Source organism: Lonchura striata, chromosome 1 (genome assembly GCF_050655825.1).
Source record: "Lonchura striata isolate lonStrDom1 chromosome 1, ASM5065582v1, whole genome shotgun sequence".
Taxonomy (NCBI): Eukaryota; Metazoa; Chordata; class Aves; order Passeriformes; family Estrildidae; genus Lonchura; species Lonchura striata.
In genome coordinates, this window is record NC_140703.1 from 107,636,718 (window position 1) to 107,647,169 (window position 10,452).

The following is a 10,452-nucleotide window of genomic DNA, read 5'->3' on the forward strand; positions in this document are numbered from 1 at the left end:
TTTAAAAGCCTCAAAAACTATGTTTTCATCCATAATAACTTTGTAGAAGTTGACTCAGTCTCTCTGGTAAATAATTATAATTTTTAAACTGATTAAATAAATATTTATATTAGAGATTAGAAGGGGTTTCAAGGACTTATTACTGACTCTCTTTGTTGTAAATAGGATGAAATGGGTCTGATCTAATCTCCTGGGTAAATAACAGATTTCCTAACTTTTAATTAAAATGGGAGAAGTGAGATAATTTTAAACAAATGCTAAATATCATCAAGGATTTGATTCAAAAGTGACAAAAGATACCAGATGTAAAAAACCACAAGAATATTCTACCCTAGATTTCTGTTTTCTCAATAAAATAAAATGCCAGCTGCTGACAGTTCCTTTCAGAGCTTGCAATGTGGGACTGAAAAATGAGGTCTGATCTTCAAACTTGTACGGACCATTTTACAGAAACTATTGTGGTTTGAAGCTGGCTTAACTTTAAGAAGATAATTTTTACGAATTGATGTCTAATATGTTTTGTACATCAACAGAATCTGGAGAACAAGGGATAGGGTTACGAAGATTTTATTTCAGTGTGGAAAGAGACAGCTTTGCTCCTGAAGAGATTACTCTCACAGGTCAGGAATTTTTTGTTACTGTTCATCCTTATACTAGTCTTGATAAAAAAAAAAAAATCCACTCAGACACAACAGGAAATAAGTTGATTTTCTTCCTAACAACTACTTGTAGATCACGTAATCATAAGAGGGAGAGACTTTCACCCTCTTTCCAGAACTACGAATGAATTTACAGTAGTTTTAAGTTACTTCCCCACCCATTCTTCACTTGTGAAATTATTTCTGGGAAAACTTTTCTCCCTTGAGAATCTTGTTTTAAAATAATTTGTAGGATGTGGACACTTTGGAAAATAAATTGTGAAGATGTGAAGTAGAACTGTAAATCTCCTCTAAAACATTTATAAAAAGTTATTAAAAAGACATGACGCAAAAGAAGTCCAAAAAAAGTCTTAGTACCTACTTCAGATAGCTCTTGAAGGTGCCACAGAGGAGAAATAAAGGACAGTCCTACAAATATTGCGTTAGGAGAAATGCTACTGGCTGTCAAGTCCAGTCCTTACTATAAGTACCCTAAGTCCCCAATGTGTACATTTCTTAAACTTAAATATAAGTAGTTTTTTATTATTACTCTCTTATATTTATTGTTCTAGGCCATCAATTTCTACCATTCACAAGCCACTATAAATTTACCCTGAATGTATTTTTTTCTGTGCCAATTTTCTTTCTATGCACAGTTCTCTCATTCTTTGCATTTACTCAGAATATATTAGGTATTATATATCATCCATGCATCTTGGCCTTTTTAAATTATGATAAACAAGACAAGATAGTGTGGTCTTCCCATAATTCTCTTCCCCCTCAGCATCTGAAAGGTTCCTCTGTGATGGTTCTGGTCTGGTATACTGTTGAGGATCTACAGGAAATCTTTCACCAAAGCTTTGCCAAATGTCACTGATATGTCTATATCTATTTCACATGTAGTTTTCCTAATTAAAATAATCTTTTATTTTAAATGGATGTCTAGAGCAATGACTCAGAATTGCCTAATGATGAAGTACATGCTCTACACATAATGATCTATACATAAGGCTTTGGGCTTAGTCATTATTTTTAGCGGTTGTTTTTTGAATGCAATTGTTACAATCTCTCATCAGCTTCCAAGCTTTAGTTAAGTCTTAAAGTCCTCTGTTTTATGTGTGTGATATTCTTAGACTTACTCATTGACAGTGCATCCCAAAACTGAGAATCAGAACTTTTCCACATTTAAGCAAGGGTAAGATGCAAAGACTGTCTTCAGTACTCATCTAAGATCTTCATTACCAGCCTCTCCTGACTAAAAGATTTGCTTTCAATATAGTCCAACATAATCCTGTTTTTCTGTTATTTTATCAGTTTATCTGTACTGTCTAATAATGTGCCATGTGTGTTTTACTGAAATCTAGATTGATAAGTGTCACGACCCAATGGTGGTGTTTGGTAAATTCTCATTAGGCTGAAGAAAGACACCAAACCTCATTGTCAGGGAACTCTTGGGCTTTATTGTACAGTCACCATAACTTTGGCAACCAGCCCACTGTTTAGACTGGAAGGACACTGGTTAACCAGCCCTTAAATTTGTACAATATATTTCCCCAAGAGTGGAGGCAAACAGGCCCTTAACTTTGTACAGGACACTTCAGGATTCACCTGCTCTGGCTCCCAAGGCACAGCACACCTCCATAGTCCCCCAGCTCCCACAGCCATGTTCAGTATGGAGCAAGTGGTAAAATATGATATAAAATATGTTTTCCTCAGAAGACAAAGAATGTCAGCAGCCCTTAGGTCCCACGCTGGTCCTGCCATGTGGATGGTTCAGAGTAGGAGTTGAGAGACAAAGAAAGTGAAAGAGAGGAAAGAGGAAAAAGAGAAGAGAGGAAAAAAAGCAGGAGAGGGCTCAATCCACTCCCTTATTTAGTCTACCAGGTGCACACCTCTTATGCAAATTAGCTTTTTCAAATTTTGTTCATGTGTGCCCAGCCAGCCTTTTTGCAGGAGGTGATTTGGATGTGGCAGGAGCTGAGCATGAGACCCAAGGTGAAGCAGAAAGTCAACTGAGACCAGCACTGCCTCACCTCCACAGGACCTTCTGCTCCAATCACATTTTTCCTGTCAGAACAGTCAGAATTTGAGAAAAAACATGTTTATGTTTGGTTTCTAATTCTCTATAATTAGTTATATTTTATTTTAATTTTCTAAGAGGTCTTACCTGGGTGGTGTTGCACCATGCAGAGACTGATAGACCCACACTACTCACCATCATTTTTATTTGCTTCTATACTTTTCAGCAGTTTTTTTTTAAAATAAAGCCCTGCCTACTGTTTAAGTCAGATAAGGAACTGAACTGAGCAGCTGCTCTTTTTCCATTTATTAAATGTAGATGCTACAGCTCCAATTGTTTAGTCAAGAGTATAGTTATCAGCCTTATAAATGTATTAACAATTCTTAGTATTTGACTTAGATTAAATGTGCAAATTTTTTAGAGCTCTGGAATGGATATCTCCAAATTTGGATAACTCCAAACTGAGTTTTACTTCAGTCTTATATTTAGTAATTCTACTTGCCTACTGTGTCTTCCATTATTTTGGGGGATAGTTGGCTGACCTTTTTCATCAATCATATGAGAAAAAGACAAAGCTTTAATTTACGTTTGGGTACATACCAACACTGCCTTTAATTTGTGCTCTATCCTTACCATATAGCAGGAGTCAATGTAGAGATGGGACACCTTTATTTGTCTTGATTATTAATATGACAATTTTTATGGTATAAGTTAACTTTTCAAGTTGTAAATCAGCTTGACTTTTGGGGTTGTTGATATTAGCTGACCATAGTCTTCTAAGTTTGTTTTACAAATACCTATCTCATTTACTTATTTGTTAGCTTTTTTGTTTATTCTTTATGTGGAGGGGATACTCCCAGTGACCCTACTGCTTTTCCCAATACATTTTCCAAATGTATTTTCACAAGGGTTCCTCACTTTGGTCACCTTGAAAGTAGGAAAGGAAATGGTGACTGGCCCATTCTTTGGCCCTGGGGCCAGCTTGTGCATCAATACAATTAAAACTCTTTTGGCATCCAGAATAGGTGTCTTATCCAAATTGTCTATTAGGAGAAATCATGCAGACTTGCTTAGGCACTGACTAGGAGAGCCCTTGGTGGCCCAGAGTAAAATCGTGCCAGAGACCCTTTTAACAGCATGAGAGTGAGATAATAGAGCACCACAGGCAATGTTTAATTAACTCATGTAGATTAGTCACTGTGCGCCCCAGCTCTTCCTGCACATTTCCTGCAAATGAGGACAGAAAATTGTTATTTCTCATGATCTTATCATGAGCTTCACATATTTTTTGGCATATATCTTAAAGCCTAAATACTCTAAAAGAAATATTTTGGGATAGTTTTACTATGTTTTCTAGAAAAAAAAGAAAGCCCAATTTTCTTTATTTTTGGTTGGTTGGTTGGTTTGGATTTTTGCTTGGTTTTTTTGGTGGTTTTGTTTTGTTGTTTCAGTTTGTTTGTTTGGTTGGTTGGTTGGTTTAATTCACCAGTGGAGAAGGAAAAAATATCATTTACTACTTGAACACAAGACTTTCAATAAAAGGTATTCTGAACCCTGATTTTTATTTTCTTCTTATTTCTATACCAGGAATAAGAAAGGTGTTTTCAGCAATTTCTTCTGCATTTTCAATCCAACCACTGACCTAATTTAACTGTAATCTTGAGTGTTTTTTCTGGAGAAAACAAAGCTGGAACATGAATCAGCACATATGCTTCTCAAAGCCTGTAGCAACTTCTGAAGTATCAAACCATGACAGGTTATGGATCAACTGAAAGCACAAAATAACAACACAAGTAATGCTTGAAACATGCCTTTCATGGGTTTGAGAACAACCAGCTAGAAAAAGAAAAAGAAAAAAAAAAAAAAAACTACACCAAAAAAAAACAAACAAAAAACCCCCAACAATTAGAAAGCAAAGCATGATATTTATTGTGTGCCATCTGAAAATGAGTCAGCTAATTCACACATTGAAACAAAAATACATTATTAGTAGTGCAATATGAGGAAAAAAAAAGAGAGGGAAAAAGCTGGTATGTGCCAGTAAATCTTTCACTTTGCATTTGAAACAACAGTCACTAGCTTTTTTGGGGGTTTTGTTGTTTTGTTGGTGGTTTTTGTCCTATTGAACAAGCTTTTCCAAGACATGATTTAGGCCTTTAAAATACCATGTTTTTATGGTAACTCTATTTGAATCTGTTGAAAAGAATTTTGAGTGTCCAAAGTGCCTGATCTGGATCAACACACAAAAAAATAAGTTAAAAAAAATGTGAAGCTATTACTTTGTTTTCTTTTCCCATGAGGCATTTCTCTGTAGTGGAACTATTGAGATGCTATCTTGTGCAGCTATTACTAATACTGGCAGCTTTCAAGATAAGATTTAAAGACAGACCACTAAAGATATTTTATTTTGACTTTAACTGAATTTTCTGGATTACTGAATAATTCTCTTATTTTACGTATCTCAATCCATGCTGCTATGGTGATTTCATTTTGTTTGTTTGCTTTTTTTTTTTGTTCATTGCGAAATAATTCCTGTAGAATTTTGGATTTTCTCTCTATTCTCATTTGGTGAACTGACCTTGGTTGATTTCTGGATACCTCTGGAAAGGTTTCCTGCTTCTCTTCTAAGTTGTCATTGTGTGTATTTGCCAGAAAATTATGCCAGTTTACAGAGGTTCAGTGCTTATATAAGTCAGCATTATGTTGAAAGACAGTTGCTGCTCTCTGGAAAGCCCTGGTTATCTAAGTTTAATATCAACCAAATAATCACCAATTAAGTACCAATTAAGGTACTTTTAACTGAATTTTGAGCCTTCAATATTTCCCTTGTAAAATCTGTGCACAGATGATTCAATATTATTTTTGGTTAGCTTCACCCTGAGGAAGTATCTTCCATTTATTTTTGGTCCTACATTGCTTAACCCCATACCATTGTTTAAAATTCATTTTTTGGTTCTTTGTGCCTATGTGTACTGTCTTTCCAAACAGAAGTATCTTTCTAGTTATGGAATGTACCAATGAAAGCCAAATTACCCTAGTGGTCTAAGAGAATCCAAAATCTAAGGGGAAGGCACCTCACATGTCCTTGCCACCTGCCCCTGTATTGAACTAAATTGAAAGAGGGCAAGAAGATGGCACAATAGTAAGGATTATGGATGATGTGTCAGGTATTATTTTAAATCTTTTTATCTTCTGTCAGTTTAAATCAGATTCTTGAAAAGGTGCTGGAGGAGAGAACAGGACTGCAATGGTACCTAAATTAATTTTTTTCATTTTTACCTATTCAACAGGATCATTTCTGTTACTTATTGAGAGTATTATCTGTTAAATGTGGTTAAAAATGTAAGATTTTATTTCCCCTGATGTTATAGGCAGCTACAGCTGTGTTCAAATAAAGGTTTCTCCCCAGAAATAAACAAAATATCACCGAGTGCAATCTGAGGCAATGATCCAATTTACTGATGCCCTCGGGTTGCCTAGGTGCCACAACTGACTCTAAATGAAGGTAATGTGACTATACAGCTGTCACCAAGGGAATGGGGAAATAAGTGGGGTTCCAAAAATATACACAGGGGTAGGATTTGACCCAGAGAACAAAGAATGAAGAAGGAGGTTGGAAAAGACTGATTTTGGTACCTCAAGTTGGATGGAGAGGGAAAAACCAAAGTATCATTTTGTTAGCATGCTTTGCCCATCGCTGGGTATTTTGGTGTCAGTGTCACTGCCACCTGTCAAAACACAGGTGTGTGCTGTGTCCTTATGGAGGCATTTGACACAGCTCAGGAGAAGTTAATCTCAAAATGCAGACTGACAGTTCAATGCCCAAGTTTATGGTGCATAGTTACCTGGCAACATTCACAGCCCTTCCTAAGGGTTTATGTTCTTAGCGCTGTACAGGAATAAAACCTCATGTTTAAGAAGGCAAATCACAGAAAATAGCACACAGAGTAATGAGCATTTTTGCCAGAGGATACAAAACTGTGAGAACAAACATATATAATAAGTGTGCTCAGAGTTAGAAATTTCCCTCAGGATAATATAGATTGTCTGTCCCCAGCAGAAATTTAGCCCCTGAGCTCAGTATCTATGAAAACTCCTTCTCAAATTCAGACTGGTGCAAGTGTTGTGATGGTTTTGCTGTTTTCCTCCTTTGCTCCTGCCAAGGGCAATGGGACTGATTTAAGCATTATTAGGTAAGGATTTTTGAGGCTTGGTAGATTTCTTCCACTGAAGCCATTTTACTTCATATACAGTAATTAAATGTTCAACAGTCCAAAGGAAAAATGACTGTAGCCTGTGGATAAGCAGCTTGTTTATGAAGATGTCCAAATTCATATACCTCCTCTCTTCATTCCTTTCAGGTGTTGCCTAAAGTTTGCAGCTTCAACCTCTCCAATAAATTAATTATTAGATTTTGCCAAAAAGATGAGACAGCCAAGGCACTGGGTTTCAAAATGTACTGGGTTTTTTTCAGTGGATGTAGCCTTCCTTTTGCTTTGTAGATGGATATTTCTTTTTTGGCAATACTCTTCGTTTCAGACACATATTGCTTCACACACTTTTCCAAAGCAATTAAGTAAAGTAATAACAGCAAATTTTATTTTTCTAAGACAAGATAAAAATACTACTGGGGATTTTTTCCACAGTTTGTTTCTACTTGGAAATTAAGAAAAAAACCTAGACATAATTTCTTTAAGGATTTGACACCAGCTTATTGCAGTGTTTTCAGAAGTCCCTTATGGCTTCATTGAAAATGCATACAACATATGTGTGGATGGGATAGAGTATGAGTTTAATACCTGAGATGTTTAACCATGCAAAGATTTTGGTGGGAGGTGAGTATCCAGAAAATCCCTTAGGCAGGATTTTTTGCTATCAAGAAGCATATCTGAGAACATGTCTCAAACAAAAGGGATTTCTTACAAACTTAATTAAAGGTTAGAAAACTCCTAGAGTTCTTCTCTTTTTCTTATACTACTTTATTGTGTTTTCTTCCATTTAATTTATTTGTCGTTGTAAAATTTGAAGGTTTTTATAAAAACCTGGAAAACACACATATTCATTAATTTACTGGCCCTTAAGTTGAGAAAAAATCTGTAGTTGCTTAGGCATGAAAAGAAAACTGAATTGAGATTACCTACCTTTAAGGAAGAATCACATCTATTAATAAAATTTTTTTCCTGTTCTCTCTTTGTCTGCCTTTAATGTCTCAGAATCTCTTGTTAGGCCTTTTCTTTGGATGGAATTAAATGGGTTATTTTTAATGTTGTTGGTTCTTTCCTTTTCTGAATTTCCTGAAAGATTAAAGGAAAAAAAGTGTGCCCAACAGAAACAAGTAATTTATAAATATATGACAGGAGTAGCTAGGCAAACAAAACAAAATATCTGATATATTAAAGTAGAAGTGACTTCATAAAATTTGCAATCTATTTTGAGTCAGATACATATTTTAATGGTTTTTCATTGTTATTGGGTTCAGATACATGGAGAAAACATATTGATATCCACCATGATACAGATGGCAGGTGTACTACAGAAGACAGTAGTACAGACTATGAAAACAGGGCAAAAATTCTTGCTTCTGACTTAACATCTTCAGAAAAACTTTTATTTTTACTATTCTTATCTTCTTGTTTTCTTGGTAGTACTGTACTGATGCTGATGTCAACTACTGCACTGATTCCACTGAGACCTGAAAATTAAGTAAAGTCTGTATTTAGGCTCAACTTCATGTTAGGTTTTGTATATCTTTTGTACATAATCTTGTAAACACACTCTGACAAGGATCTGTGCTATCTAGCAAGCTCAGTTCTGAGCTAGCAAGCCAGCTAGCTGTTTCTAGCAAGCTAAATAGCTATCTTGAAAAAGGCATGGTTTTCAGCAAAGATTTCTGCACCGAGCATAGCATTTTCAGCTGGAGCTCCCTGGCATCTATTGGGTGCAGAATACACGACATACCTCTCAGACATACAGTTTATTGTAGCACTGTCATGGTTTACCCCAGCAGGCAACGAAACCCCCTGCAGTCACTGGTCAAAAGGGGGAGAGAAACTAACGTGAGAAAAACTCATGGGTTGAGATAAAGACAATTTAATAAGTAAACAAAAGCTGTGCACACAAGCAAAGCTGAGAAAAGCAAAGAATTAGTTCCGTGCTTCCCATGGGCAGGCTTCCCTGGTGTTCAGCCATCCCAGGAAAGCTGGGCTCCATCATGCAGTGACAAACACCATCGATCTGAACACCCTCCCTTTGCCTCTCCTGTGCTGAGCCATTCACACCAGATGGTCTGGGACGTCCCTGTGGGGTCAGCTCTCCCTGCTCTGACCCCACAACAGCTTGTGCACCCCAACCTCCTCACTGGGGGGGTGGCTGAGAAACAGAGGAGGCCTTGACACTGTGCAAACACTGCTCAGCAATGACCAAAACACCCCTGTGTGACCACCACTGTTTCCAGTAGGAAACAAGAACACAGTCCCACACCAGCTACTATGGAGAAAATTAGCTCTACCAAAGCCAAAATTACCTCTGCCCCAGCCAAAACCATCACAAGCAGGCATATGAAAATTCACAGAAAAAAAAAATAACCCTCAAGGGAATAAAAAATAAACCTTGACTTGAGCAAATGCAACACTAACTTAAAGCATTTTAGGCATGAAACAGTCATTTTGTAACAGTCTGAATGCTATAAAGATCTCTAAAGCACTCTAAGTAACATTATGTATGGGTACATAATTTCTTGTTAGATAAAGTCATCAGTAAAACTAAATTTAAAAATCTATGCATACATATATTTAACTTTTTTTTCCCTAAAATTCATAGTCTACATTTAGGCTGAGTATCCGGATTTCCTCTTATGTCTGATGGTTCTTGCTCCAGCAATAAGGAATATTGATGCACCTTCTGGTGGCAGGCTTGACATCAGAGTCTGCCATCTAGGATAGAGAGAAATTTCACAACAGACAAAATACTTTGAAGGTAATTCATAGGAGATTATTGTCAAGAATTGTGTTCATTCATTTTTCAGAGGGATGATTTTTCATATAACAGTGATCTTTCCCTTGTTTCCCCCTCCCTATTCTGTATCTTCCAATATCATCATCTTTATGGTAAGAAAAAATCCATTTTGGTAACACAGGGAGAGTGATTCTCCAGCAACCATAAAGCAAAACCTAAATTATCACCTTCATAAGCAATACAAACAAAGTCATAAGTTCCTTCTGCCTTCATTCGTGTGATCACATGAAGGAGCAGTATATGGTGTTTCTGTAGCATCTCCATTAGAGTATCTCAAATGAATTTTTCAGCAATTACCAAATTATAACACATATGCAAACTAAGATTTTCAATAGTCCCACTTGCTTCAACAGCAAACCTCATGTTCTTATAGTTAAGAAGATTAATTTAAAAATATACTTTAAATACTTTTATCAAATTAAGAAAAGTTAATTGCTTTTAGAATTTGAAACTTTAATATTAAAAGAATTTTAAATGTATAATTGCAGACAGTTTTAACAGAGTGGCTCTTTGTCAAGAATTAGATGCACCTGTTGTTCCATATACACAACAATAAAAATTATGATAAGTATAAAACACAGTGGTGGGTCTCATTCTTAACCACATTACTGCTTATGCAGCCTTTCAGGTTCCAACACAACAGACAGGTAATAAGGTTCAGGTGAAATGTGTACATAACATCATGGACTAAATATTTATGGTGTCTGCTTATGTTTTTCAGGAGGCATAGCTATTGGATTAGTTGAAATGGAGTATCATGGTCTCTAAAACAGAACACTC